Source organism: Miniopterus schreibersii (genome assembly GCF_964146895.1).
Source record: "Miniopterus schreibersii genome assembly, chromosome: 9".
Classification (NCBI taxonomy): Eukaryota; Metazoa; Chordata; class Mammalia; order Chiroptera; family Miniopteridae; genus Miniopterus; species Miniopterus schreibersii.
Genome location: NC_138118.1, coordinates 14854608 through 14866923, shown reverse-complemented (window position 1 = coordinate 14866923; position 12316 = coordinate 14854608). Strand labels below are relative to the sequence as shown.

At 41.0% G+C, this 12316-nt stretch overlaps 1 long non-coding RNA gene across 1 annotated transcript in view; it reads right to left on the bottom strand.

Moving 5' to 3' along the window:
• LOC308561675 overlaps window positions 1-12316 on the bottom strand; it is a 67935-nt gene that overhangs the window by 20391 nt on the left and 35228 nt on the right. The window contains exon 3 of the long non-coding RNA XR_013999542.1: window positions 4326-4454. This is a non-coding gene — a long non-coding RNA (uncharacterized lncRNA). The remainder of the gene's footprint in view (window positions 1-4325; window positions 4455-12316) is intronic.

Here is a 12316-nt window from a genome sequence, read left to right as displayed (position 1 = left end):
GTTACCTCTGTGTCTGCCTAGGTTTGTGGTCAGCCAGAGATTTGAGCTGAGGTTGTGCCCAAACACTCTGCACCTGTAAGGGGTTCCCCACTCCGCTGGTGGAGTTGTTTGTGGGTCGAAGGGCATTTGAAGTTGCACCCAAGCTTTCGAGGGACCTCCCTTGGCTTTCACTTGCTGTGTGACTGTCTTGAGTGTCTATCCCCTGGATATGCAAAGTTCAGCAGTGGCCACAGATGTGCAGAAAGCTGACAGCGGTGCTTCTACAGCTCTCTCATTTCCAGGCTCTCCCTGTTCAATTTCCGCCTGGTGGCCCCACACCAGGACTACAAACCTGAGATAGCAGAGTTGTAGCTTTTCCCCATTACTGTGAACTGAGTATGCCAGTTTTAGCCAGCAAAGCTGTGGGGTTTTTATCCAGAACCCCAGCCTCTGCTACTGAGTCCCTCACTTCTGGTAGAAACTATAAGCTGACAAAACCGCAGTTCCTACCAACTGAGATGGGAGCAGGGAACAGGAGAGGCCACACACAGCAAGGCCGCAAACTCCCATTCTTCTTACCCACTATTTACTGTCTGCCTTTCCAGTGCCCAGAAATGACTCTTTTTGTCAATTTTGTCCAGTTTTATAGTTGTTTTATTGAGGAAGAGACTCACTCGTCATCTTTAATGGGAGTGACCTTGGCTACCCATTTTAAATTCCTCAACTTCCCATAACATACTCTCTTATGAAAATAAAGTATGACTATAAATTTCACTTCAAGTATCAAATATAGAAATGCTCTCAAGTGTGACATAAAATTTATCATCATAGCTTGAATATTTTCCATTAAGAGAGTGGCTCATCCACATAGTTTCAGCAAACTAAAATCAATGTGCCAGAATAGTCAGCTGTTCAGTAATTCTGAGGCTCCTAGGGGATAAACCAATTGATTGTCTGGATCTCGGCCATGGCTCCTGACCACAAAACTCTATGATGGCCCAAATATGATCAACTGTGCGGTGTTGTTAACAAAGCTTGACATACACAAAAGGGAAATTCTTGGAAGTTTCTATTAGTATTGTGTATTGTAATTATTCTCAACCCAGATTTTGTTACATTCCATTTATCTAGTTATTACAAAAAACTGTCACAAAATCCTTAAGCCTAACTTGCTTTTAACACACTATTACTTAATATTTATAGAATGCTTTATAGTTGACAAAGCTCTTTCACCTACTATCCCATCTGATCCTCATAAAAACCTCTTGTAGTAGGTAGAGCGAATATTATCCTCATTTTATACCTGTTGGAACTGAAACACAGAGAGATTAAGTGTTCCACATAGCTAGGATATCAGACCTAAGATCCAGTTATTCTGGCAATGTTCTGTCTTGTGCCCTTGGGAATGGCTCTGCCTCAGCTTCCCAATGCTTCTGGCAACTTCCTTTAAGGAAAATAAGTTACCCCCAAATACTAGTTTTCTCAACACTTCCCGTTGAGGTGAACCAGTTTAACTTCTGCTTCCTTAAAATTTTGTTATCAGAATGTGAATAAAGGCACTGAGCAAGTAGTAGTAAAGCAAAATTTCATAACAATTACAAAAGCAACTTTTAACACAATCAATGCCAACCTCTACGCATGCTCTCTCTCTTTATAAAACATAATTCTATGAAACCCTCCTAGGAAGGAAACACTAACCCTTCTCACACAGGTCTTAAGTGTCACAAATCTGGTGGGTTGTTTCTGAAGATCTTAAAATCTTTCCAATACATGCATTGAGAGAAAAGTGTAATTTCTTTCATTGAAAAAACTAAACCAAAAACTTCCTTGACCACTCCTTGACTCCAGTTCCTGAGAGTCTATGTTCACCCTCTTCAATCCATTTCCTTCGATTCTCCCTTGAATCTCTTCTACTCAGGCTTTTGTCTCCACCACTTCGCTGAAACACTCTTGTCAAGGTCACTAATAACCTCCCCATTGCTAAATCCAATGATCAATTTTCAACTCTCATCTGGTCGCTACTGCTTCCCTGAAACACTGTTTCCTTGGCGACTAGAATATCCCAATTCTCACCTTATGGTCCATTCCCCAGTCATCTTTGCTGAATCCATCTCGTCTCCAGACCTCCAAATGTTGCAGTGGTCCCTGGCTCTCCTTTTTTCTATCTACTCCCACTCCCTTGGTGGTCTCAAATCTTCTCAGGGCTTTAAGCGCTAATGACTTGGACCTCTCTCGCACTGAACTCACCTCTGCTCCTTGACCTTTCCACTTAGATGTCTGAAGAGGCATCTCAAATTTAATGTGTCCAAAACTGAGCTCCTGGCGCTGCCGGAAACCTATTCCTCCCACAATCCTCCCCGATTCAATAAAAGGCAATTCCATCCTTCGGTTATTCAGGCTGAAAGCTGAGTCAACACTGACGCAGCTCTTTCTCTCTCATCCCATATGTAATTTCACAACATATAACTAGAATCCCATCACTTCCCTTGGTTATGGTCTCAGGAAGCGCCACCTCTCAGCTGGGTCACTGCAGCGGCCTTGAACTGGGTCTCTGCTTCACCCCTGCAACCTCCCACCCTCACCCCGGAGTATTCCCATCGCAGCAGCTTCAACAGAAAAGCCATCTCACTTCTCACCTCAAAACCCTCCAATTCCTTTTCACCTCGCCCAAAGCAAGATGCTTACAGTGATCACTGCTCACACAATGTGATCACCCATTGCCCTTCTCTCCCCCCACCACTCACTCCACTCCAGCCCGTCACCCAGCTTCCTCCCGCGGTCCCACGAGAGGCGCATGCCTGCCTCAAGGGCTTCGTAGTGGCTATTCCCTCTGCCTAGAACACCCTTCCCCCTAGTACCTACAAGGCTCTTTCTCTCACCCTCTGCAAGTCTTTGCTGAAATATCACCTTCTCAGTGAGGCCTTCCCTGAACACCCTTATTGATTATAAGTTCTAATAGGTCACATATTTTACTTATTTTTAGTCTCTCCGATGGAATGTCAACTCCATAAAGGTAGGGAGTTTTGTTCACTACTGTATCCCAGTGCCTAGAATACTGTCTGGCACGTGGTAGGTGCTCAATAAATATTTGATGAATCAAAGAATCATATTGTTAAAACAATACAGATTTATATTAATTGATCCATACACAGACCAGAGGGTTTAAGGCCTACAGAAGGCTGAGTAATGAAGGACTAAGAATGTTGATTGTATATAATAATACAGAACAGCTGCGTCCATTACAAATACAATGTAAGCCTCCAGTAATTTTAAATTTCCTATTAGGCACATAAAAAAGCTTTTAAAAAGGTAAAATTAATTTTAATGTCTTATTTAACCCCATGTATCCAAAATATTATCACTTCAACACATGATTCATAAAAAAATTATGAATAAAGTATTTTAGTCCGTTTTTACATACTAAGTCTCTGAAATGTGGTATTTTATGCACAGCACATCTCAGTTGGGACTAGCCACATATCAAATGTCAACAGCTACATTTGGCCAGCAACTGCCATATTGGACAGCACAGATATAGGCCAAAATTAATCCCATTGTGGGAAACATCTAGTATGTTTATTAATTGTTTTTAAACTTAGCATTCCAAAACAAGACCCTGGTACAACCTCATGGTTTCCTAGTTTTGTCAAGAGTCAATGGCTATAACATGAATAATAATCACTTCTGTTCTGAGAAACAATTTATATGAAGATAATTGGTTCAATTCTTTAAATTTCATTCAGATGCTCTGACTAGAAAGAATGAATGCCCTTCCTTCCCTAGTGTCTTCCATTAAGAAATAAAGTTAAATCAGAGAGATTCTGTGTTCTTATCTATATTAGCAGGAAAAAAAAATCATTATTTCCAAATAGAACTATTAAAATTCAATTTCCACTAAAAAACACACCAGTATTTCAAGTTAACCACAATACATTCTGTGTAACAAGACAATTTTTTGCATAGACATAGTTGCATCTAAAACATTCAGAACAGCTGCTTTCCCAATCATTTTGCATTTCATTATATAAAAGTGAAATAAAGCACTAAGGAGAATGCTTTTAGGTTTTTCATATATGCATTTAAATCCTCACTATGTTTCTTAATAGCTGAAGTATTATGCATGGAAATGTTTTCACTAATTTCTTTTAATCATTAGGGGATTAATTTCTTCCAGAATCCCATTACTTATAAATATTTACTTATTGGAATTATAATAATTGCCATCATTATTCAACAACAAAATTTAAAGGATCCAATTAAAATGCATAATATTTTAAACCTTTAAAGTTATAAAATGTTGTTTTTTTAAAAGCAGTAAAACAAAGCACTCAGCAGCATCTACTTACTCGGCTGTTACAGGGTGTTGTCTAGCATCTCCTATAAACTGGCAGGTTTGGGCTTCACTCAGCCAGGCAGAAACTCCAGATGGCAAAACATCCTGACTCCTCTGACGCTGAAAAGCATTAATAAAATGCCTGTGCGAGAAAGAAAACTGGAATTACAACCAAGACAGAACTCTCACGAGTCGATTGTCTAGACAAAGAATAACTTCTGTTTCCTCTTTTCTTTTTTTAAGTGAGGGCTCAGAACAAGTTAATTCACGGCCCTGGAGTTGTGGGTGACCTGATACAGCAATACTTGGTATCACAACTGCACTTCTGTTTTAAGAAATCTCTTTGGCGAGAAGCCTAAATCAGCACGATAAAATATGCATCCTGTACTACAACTTGATCACTTTTTTACCAGTCTGACCGTCAACTGGTACAGATTCTCTATCTCCAACCACATAATTTATCGTACAAACTAAGGCACTTTTGAAAGTGGAAAAGGGGACTTCTGAAATATTTATTTATTAACCAATAAACTATTATTAAATTGGCTTTATTCTAAAAAATAAAAATAACATACAGCCACTACATCAAAGCAAACATTTTAAGGTTTCTTTATATTATATGAATACTTAAAACATAAAGAGATTAATTACTCTTGGTACATATTCATGTACTTTACTCTGTTTTCTTATTAAATTCTCTAATATTGTCTCACTAGTCCTTTTTCTGGGGGGAAAATGATATGATCTTATCTTTAATTTCTCACAAAGTTACCACAGTTTTTTGCAAAGTTTCTTTTTTTTTTTTTTTTGGTTAAATAATCTGAAATGACTGATATCTTCATCTAATGCTTCTGTATTGATATTATTTTTAACAAGAAATTGCTCTTTTCACAGCTGCTGAGAAACCTGGTAAACTCAAAGCAAATTCTGCTAAAAGAAGGACACTCTTAATTCCATTTTTTTATAGCAAAACTACAAATATTTCAGTCTAAATACTTTCCCATATACTCTCTCTTTAAAAATATATATATTTTTTTATTTTAGAGAGAGAGGAAGGGATGGGGGTGAGAGAGAGAGAAACATTGATGTGAAAGTGAAACATCGATCGGTTGCCTCCACACTGTACCAGCCCAGGGTTTGAACCAAAACCTGGGTATGTGCCCTGACCAGGAACTGAGCAGGTGACCTTGGTGCACAGAACGACATTAGACCAACTAAGCCATACCAGCTAGGGTCAGATACTATCTTTTTGCCTAAATTGGTATTCTTTTTTTCTACTGTTGCTCCCTCCAATTCACTGACCACAACACACTGCAGCAGATAGTTTTTCCCCCGATGCAAATCTAATCATGTCACTTCCCACATTAAAACTTTGCCATAGCCAGTGTGGCTCAGTGGCTAAAGAGTGTTGGCCCACAAACCGAAGGGTCACAGGTTCAAGTTCCCATCAAGAGAACATACCTGGGTTGCAAGCTCTATCCCAGGCCCTGGTCAGGACACGTGCAGAAGGCAACCAGTCGATGTGTCTCTCACATCCATGTTTCCATCTCCCTCCTTTCCTTCCTTCTACTCGCTCTAAAAATATCAAAGGAAAAAATATCCTCACGTGAGGATTAAAAAAAATTTTTTTTTAATTTTTCAATGGCTTCCCATTGCCCCTAGGATATAATCCAAAACCTTAACATGGCCACCAAAGTTCTGCTCGACCTGGTTTCTTCCTACCTCTTAGGCAACAATGGCCACCTCCAAAACTCTCAAAAGAAACAGTTCTCCCTGCTCCAGGGCTTCTGCATGTTCTGTTCCCTCTGCTTGGAATGCCCCTCCTCTCAGTCATGCCACCTTCCACAGCTGAGAGGCCTCCTAATGCCACCAGTCTAAATCACACCACGGTATTCTCTCTCCCAAACGTACGCTGTACTTTTCCTACTAAGCTTTCATCAAAATCTGTATTTACTTATTTGTGTTCTTAGAAAAGCCTATCCCCACCAGACAATAAAAGCTTCATGAGAATGTAGAGATCGTTCCTATCATCAAGAGATGTGTCCCTTGATGATAGCTCTCTATCAAGAACTTAGTTCAGTCCTTGACACCTTGTGAACCATCAACAAATATTTGGTAAACGAATGAAGACTGAGAAGGAGAGGGCAAGGAAACAAAGGGCAAACCTAGTTATTGCAGTCAACTTGTTATCTACAACCAAAACACTCACGATCCTAAATCCAGCTACATCATCAATTTGCCCTCTACCCAGGATGGTTCTCATGAGCACATAAACAACGTATACTTTCTCCCAACAACAGAGAGAGAGAAAAACCCTTTCTCTTGACCCCACACTCCCATGAATAAATGTTCCATTTCTCTAGGCATACTCAAAAGAGCTGGCTGTATCTGCTGCCTCCCATTCTTTCTTCCCATTCTCACTCGAACTCGCCATTCCAATCAGGCTGTTGTCCCCACAACTCCCCTGAAAACTACTCTTTTTAAAGCCACCAATGACTTCCACCTTAAACTATCCAATAGCCAGGTACTGAGGCAGACACTTTTTAAACAGTTTACCACAACCACCCTAGAGGCAGGTAATTCATTCAAGGCCACTTGGGTAAAAAAGCATCAGAGACGATTTTTACTAAACCTAATGGTCAGCTTTCATCTTACTGGACCTGTCAGCAGTATTTGACAAAGCTGATTACTCCCCTTCTTTAAACTTTCTTTGCTTGGTTTCCAGGACATCACCCTTCCTGACTCTCTTCCTACTTCACTGGCTATTTCTTCTCATGTTTCTCCTGATTATCCCAACTTCTTAATGCCAGAGTGACCCAAGGTCTCAGTTCTCAAACTTCTTTTTTATCTATACTCCCTCCCCTCGGCCATCTTGGTGGGTCTTATCACTTCAAATACCAATGATGAGAGCTCGAACCACTTCCCTGAACTCAAGGCTTGTACTTTCAGCTGCCTGCTTGACATTGTCCCTTGAACATGTAACATACATTTCACACTTCACATGTCCCAGACCGAACTCCCCTCCAAGATGTTTCCTCTCTGAGACTGACACTCCTCTAGGATTCCCCATCTCAGTAAGTGATAATTCAATCCTCCAAGTCACCCCTGACTTTTCTCTTTTCCTCATGTCCCACAGCTAACCCATCAGCAAATCCTGTGGGTAGTGCCTTAAAAACCTATCTAAATTCTAACTTCTCCTTACTCCACCACTACTGCCATGGAGCCTCCACCGGCTCCATGTGGATGACCGAATAGCCTCACTGCATACTGTTTTCAAAACAAAAGGCCAGAGTCCTGTTGATAAACTGACAAGTGCCCCTCCTCTGCTCAAGACCCACCAATCGTTTCCCTTTCGTTCAGAGTAACCGGCATCACAAAGGCCTTCGGCAAGGTCCACATCTGGCCCCAGGTAACACCTCTCACTTCATCAGCTACCACTCCCTCCTTGGCTCATCCCACCCTGGTCCCCCGTTCTCTCTCATGCTCCTCCGGGATGTAAACACACTCCCGCCAGGGGCTTGGCACTTGCTGTTCCCTCTCCAGAGAATGTGCTTCCTTCAGACACCTGCCTAGCCCACCCCTTCCACTTCAGGCCTTTACCTTCTCCTCCACCTTCCCTGATTTCCTTTTATTTGTTTATATTCATTCATTCATTCATTCATTCATTATTACTGCCACCTCTTTCTCTCTTCCCTCTGTAGAATTTAAGCTTCGTAAGGGAAGGAGTTTTTGCTTATTCAACACTGTATTCCTCCAGTAGCAAGAAAACGCCTGGCACATAACAGGCCTCCGATATTTACTGAATAGAATGAAAGGTTGAAAATACCGTGGGTGGGTCATTTAACTATCCAGACAGCACTGTTCCTCACAGCACGCTCTTGAAGAGCACGGGCCACGCAGTTAGAATCAAATTTTGCACAGTAACTTGCACACAGAGTCTTCACATAATTTTAGCATGCATGGTATTTCCCACTGAACCGTTAGTTTTCCTGCATTACTTGAATGTTACTGACTTTAAGAGTTAAGCAGACTATTTTAAAATATGCCATCTGGGTCTCAGTGATCAATACCAACTCCTACAAATTACACTACAGCCACCGGTCCCTTCCTCCTCAGGGGAGGTATATGTTTATTCATCACTGCTTAGCCTGCGAGCGCTGTCTTCAGAGTCCCTCTGGAGCTTTAACACTGTATTATTTGCTGCACCACCTGCAGGGAGAGCATGTAGCCACGCACAGTGGCAGGAAGAACGGTGACTGAGAGTCTAGCTGTGGCTGCTCTCTTCTCACAAGGCTCTTCTTTAAACTTCTTGGGTGTATCTGTCACTGCCCTAACGCTCCCAAAGGCATTTCTCAGCCCATAGCCAGTGTTATCACGGTCCTTTTCCTGAGCCAGCCTGTCTTCCATGACCCTTGGGCTGCACCAGTCTGCACGCACTTCCACTTCCAATCCCCACACTCCAGGGCTCCGCCTGGCTCTCAGTGGATTCTACATAGGAATATTCTATCAGTGCAACACATCTTTATGTGCTGAACTAAAATGCACAGATAAAACTGGAGAAAGTCGAATTCTGATAGAAATCTCCGATTCCTGAACACTGTTAAATCGTGTCTTGTTTCACCAAGAAATTCCAAACCATTTGCATGATTTCCTGAGTTATCATCAACCTATAATTTACTGAATAGGAACTACACTTTCAACACATGCTAGTAGTGTTCTTAAGTGTCAACATAAAACAACACTGCTAAAACCAGGATAAATCCCAACATGCCTAAAAGCACAAAACCTCCAGAACTGTGTATGGCCATCACTGGTAACGAGAGGATGAAGCAGCCACACTGAGCGCCTACTGTGTGCCAGGTAGTTTATACACATTATCACATGTAACCCTGGAACAGCCTTGTACAATAGGCACAGGGCACCCAACTCCTAACCCCCCAAGATGCCTCCTAAATCCCACCAGTGCATCCTTTTACATGCTGGACAGGTGTGATTCAGTCTTAAGAGGCAGAACTTGGTCCGTTTTTACCAGAATAAGCAGCTAATGATTAATGCCTATAGCAGAACTGCAGTGTGTGGTAAACATGGAAAGATCTGTCTTAAACCTATAGGACAGGCTCGTGTTTTCAAGTTTCTCAGCTAACTCAGCCTGGTGGGCTCAGAGATCCGTTCTTCAAAGACACTGCACTATGATGGCCAAACTCCAGTTTTTCAGTTCAGGTTTTCAAAAGGTGGGTAGTCTGTTGTATCTGTCCCGCAAATATTTCAGGTGAAAGCTGTTTTCTCCATGTCACGTAAGTCGTGAAGTCTTAAATTACTTTCTGTTATGAAAACATAAAACGTGGCTGGCTTTCTTCGGAGCTTCAAAGCTTCGCATTAATCTCCAAAATAAAATATCTCCAACTGCAGGAGTTTGACGTGAGGTGAACAGAATAAAATCAGCACCCACACCAGAAACACACTAAAGCAACCTAATGGTCCTGTGGACAACCGTGATGGTCTGAGCCGCTTCCCTGAGCACGCTTCAAACCAGCGGCGGCCCCGCACAGCAGCCCCGCACCGCAGCGGCGCTCACGCACCTGGGTGCGCTGTGCAGGCTCCTCACTCTGCCTCCGAGCCGGCCACGGGAACTGTGCGCCCGGGGCTTTTACATAACTGTGGCTGAGCATATTTTGCACTAGGTTCTTTAAACAAAGATTCACGTGATAAAATTCTGCTCAAGTTTAGTTCCAGGAAATGTTTGGTTTCTGCAGATGTTTATATACTTCCGCTGTCAGGACATGAAAACGATACAATTCTGTTTCTTTTTCTCACTTGAGCAAGCAGAAAATGTGAAATCAAATATATGACCCAAATCTGCTCTGCACGAATAAATGGGAGTGCTTAATCTTTCAACTTCTTTTAGATGAGGCTGGTTTTAAAGTTCCTTTACCTTTTGCCCTGATATGTATAAGGTGCTTTAACTGTTTTCAGAACCAAGAAAAGCTACAGAATGCAAATGACATACATAATGCTGACCTGCTTATAAGTTCCAGAATAAAATGGAGCGAAGGAGAAAAGCACTGCGATGTTTCTACACTGAGAACAGGTATAAATACCCAGAATTAAATTCTCTGCTACCCAAAAGATACAAAAGTTTCCGGAGAGAAACAAAACAGCACTCTCCCCGAGTTATTTAAACCTGGCTCACCAGCTCAAACACTCCAATATGCTCTTGGTTGAATTTCCCTCCCAATACGAAAACGCCTGAACATTTCACAGACTTTTAGTAAGAGTGTTCTTCAAACATTATTTTGAAAATTAAAAACATTTTAGAAAACTGACTCAAACTGGTTATATGACAGGTGTACATGGAAGTCACTTCATTTGGAAGGCAGTCCGGACACCCTGTGTGGGTGTTGCAATCATCAGCCAGGAACTGTTTCAGCTCCTTCACCCCTTCTCAGGACTGATGTTCAGCAGTCAGTGGCGCCTAAGAAGTCACTAAAATAATAAGTAATGAAAGTATCCCATCAAAATCTTTAAGTTATTTATTTATTACTATACTTATACTCCGCCTCCTTTCACAAAGCACTTGAGACAGCCTGTAAAAATTCAGACAAGAAAAAGAAAAGCATGCAATTATGTAGGTCAGGAGGTTTCTTAAATTTAGCCATAAATTTGGCCCTACACTACCTGGCTGATAAAGCAAAGAGAGAAAAACAATTCTAAAGTTCACACTAGCCATGATGGATTGGTTAGTCTCAGGAGAAACAGAATTTGATCTCGTATGCAAATCTGAGAAATATTTCTCTAGAAGATTATTTTGTAAATAATAAACTGGGGTCTTCAGTACTGTCCCTGAGAGAGATCCTAATTGGTTCATCCAGCAGTTTCTTATACTATGTAACATACACAGTAAAAATATAAAGTTCTCTGATAATCTGGATGAACTAAAAAAAACCCAAAAACCTAGAAAAGTGTCCAACAGAACTTACTGCAATGGTGAAAAGGTTCTACATCTATACTGTCTTGTATGGTAGCCACTAGTCACATATGACTACCAAGCACCTGAAATGAGGCTAGTGCAACCAAGAAACTGAATTTTTAATTATATTTAATCTTAATAGGCATATTAGGAGAGCAAATATTCACCCACTGGACCACACAGGTCTAAAACATTAGTTATAAAACTTTTTCTTAGTAGCAAATGTATTTTTGCGTTTGCAAACATATACGAACTCGAACAAATAAAAAATAAAAATGGTAATATTGTATATACTTATTTTTATAAGTTTGAATTTATAATATTAATTTATAGTCAAGAAGAATATGAGTTTTCCAATAAATAAAAATTAGAAGTTGAAGGTTATAAGTGAGAGTCATAAACTTAGCTCAGCCCCGGTAAACACTTTATTTCTGTATTTTGATTGAGTGCACGGTGCAATGCCCACGTGGGCCTTCTAACTACACATTCTGAGCTACCCAATTACCGAAGGCCACACACAGCAGCCATGTGCTCAGAAAGCGTAAGAAAACACGGCATGTGTGTTTCTCGTCACGGGAAGAGTTTTCCCAGGAGTCCAGGATGATAGCTCAGGTGTAAGGAAATGAGAATCACAGGGTGTATGCAGTCATGCTGGCTTAGAAGCCCAAACAGAAACCAACACCTCACTGGTCCAAGCCACAGCTTCCAGGGTCCCCACAAAATTTATACCCATCTCTGAAATGTGCTCCCAAGGAAGCTCAAAGCTATTGCTTCCAACCAAAAATTTAGGGTTCATGTGTAGGTCCTCCCAGTGCTAATACATTTGGCAAATACAGGTCACTTTTACCATAAGCAATATTGCCTAGTAACATGGTTGTCTTTCTACTTTTATCAGGATTCAGAGGAAATGAGTAAAAAGTTCAACCAAGGTCAGATTTGTCCTTAAAGAATGAGGAATGGTTTTGTTAATTCTTTAACCACCACTCATGATTTAAAAAAGCAATTCTAGCATATCAAGAATAGAAAAGAACTTCCTT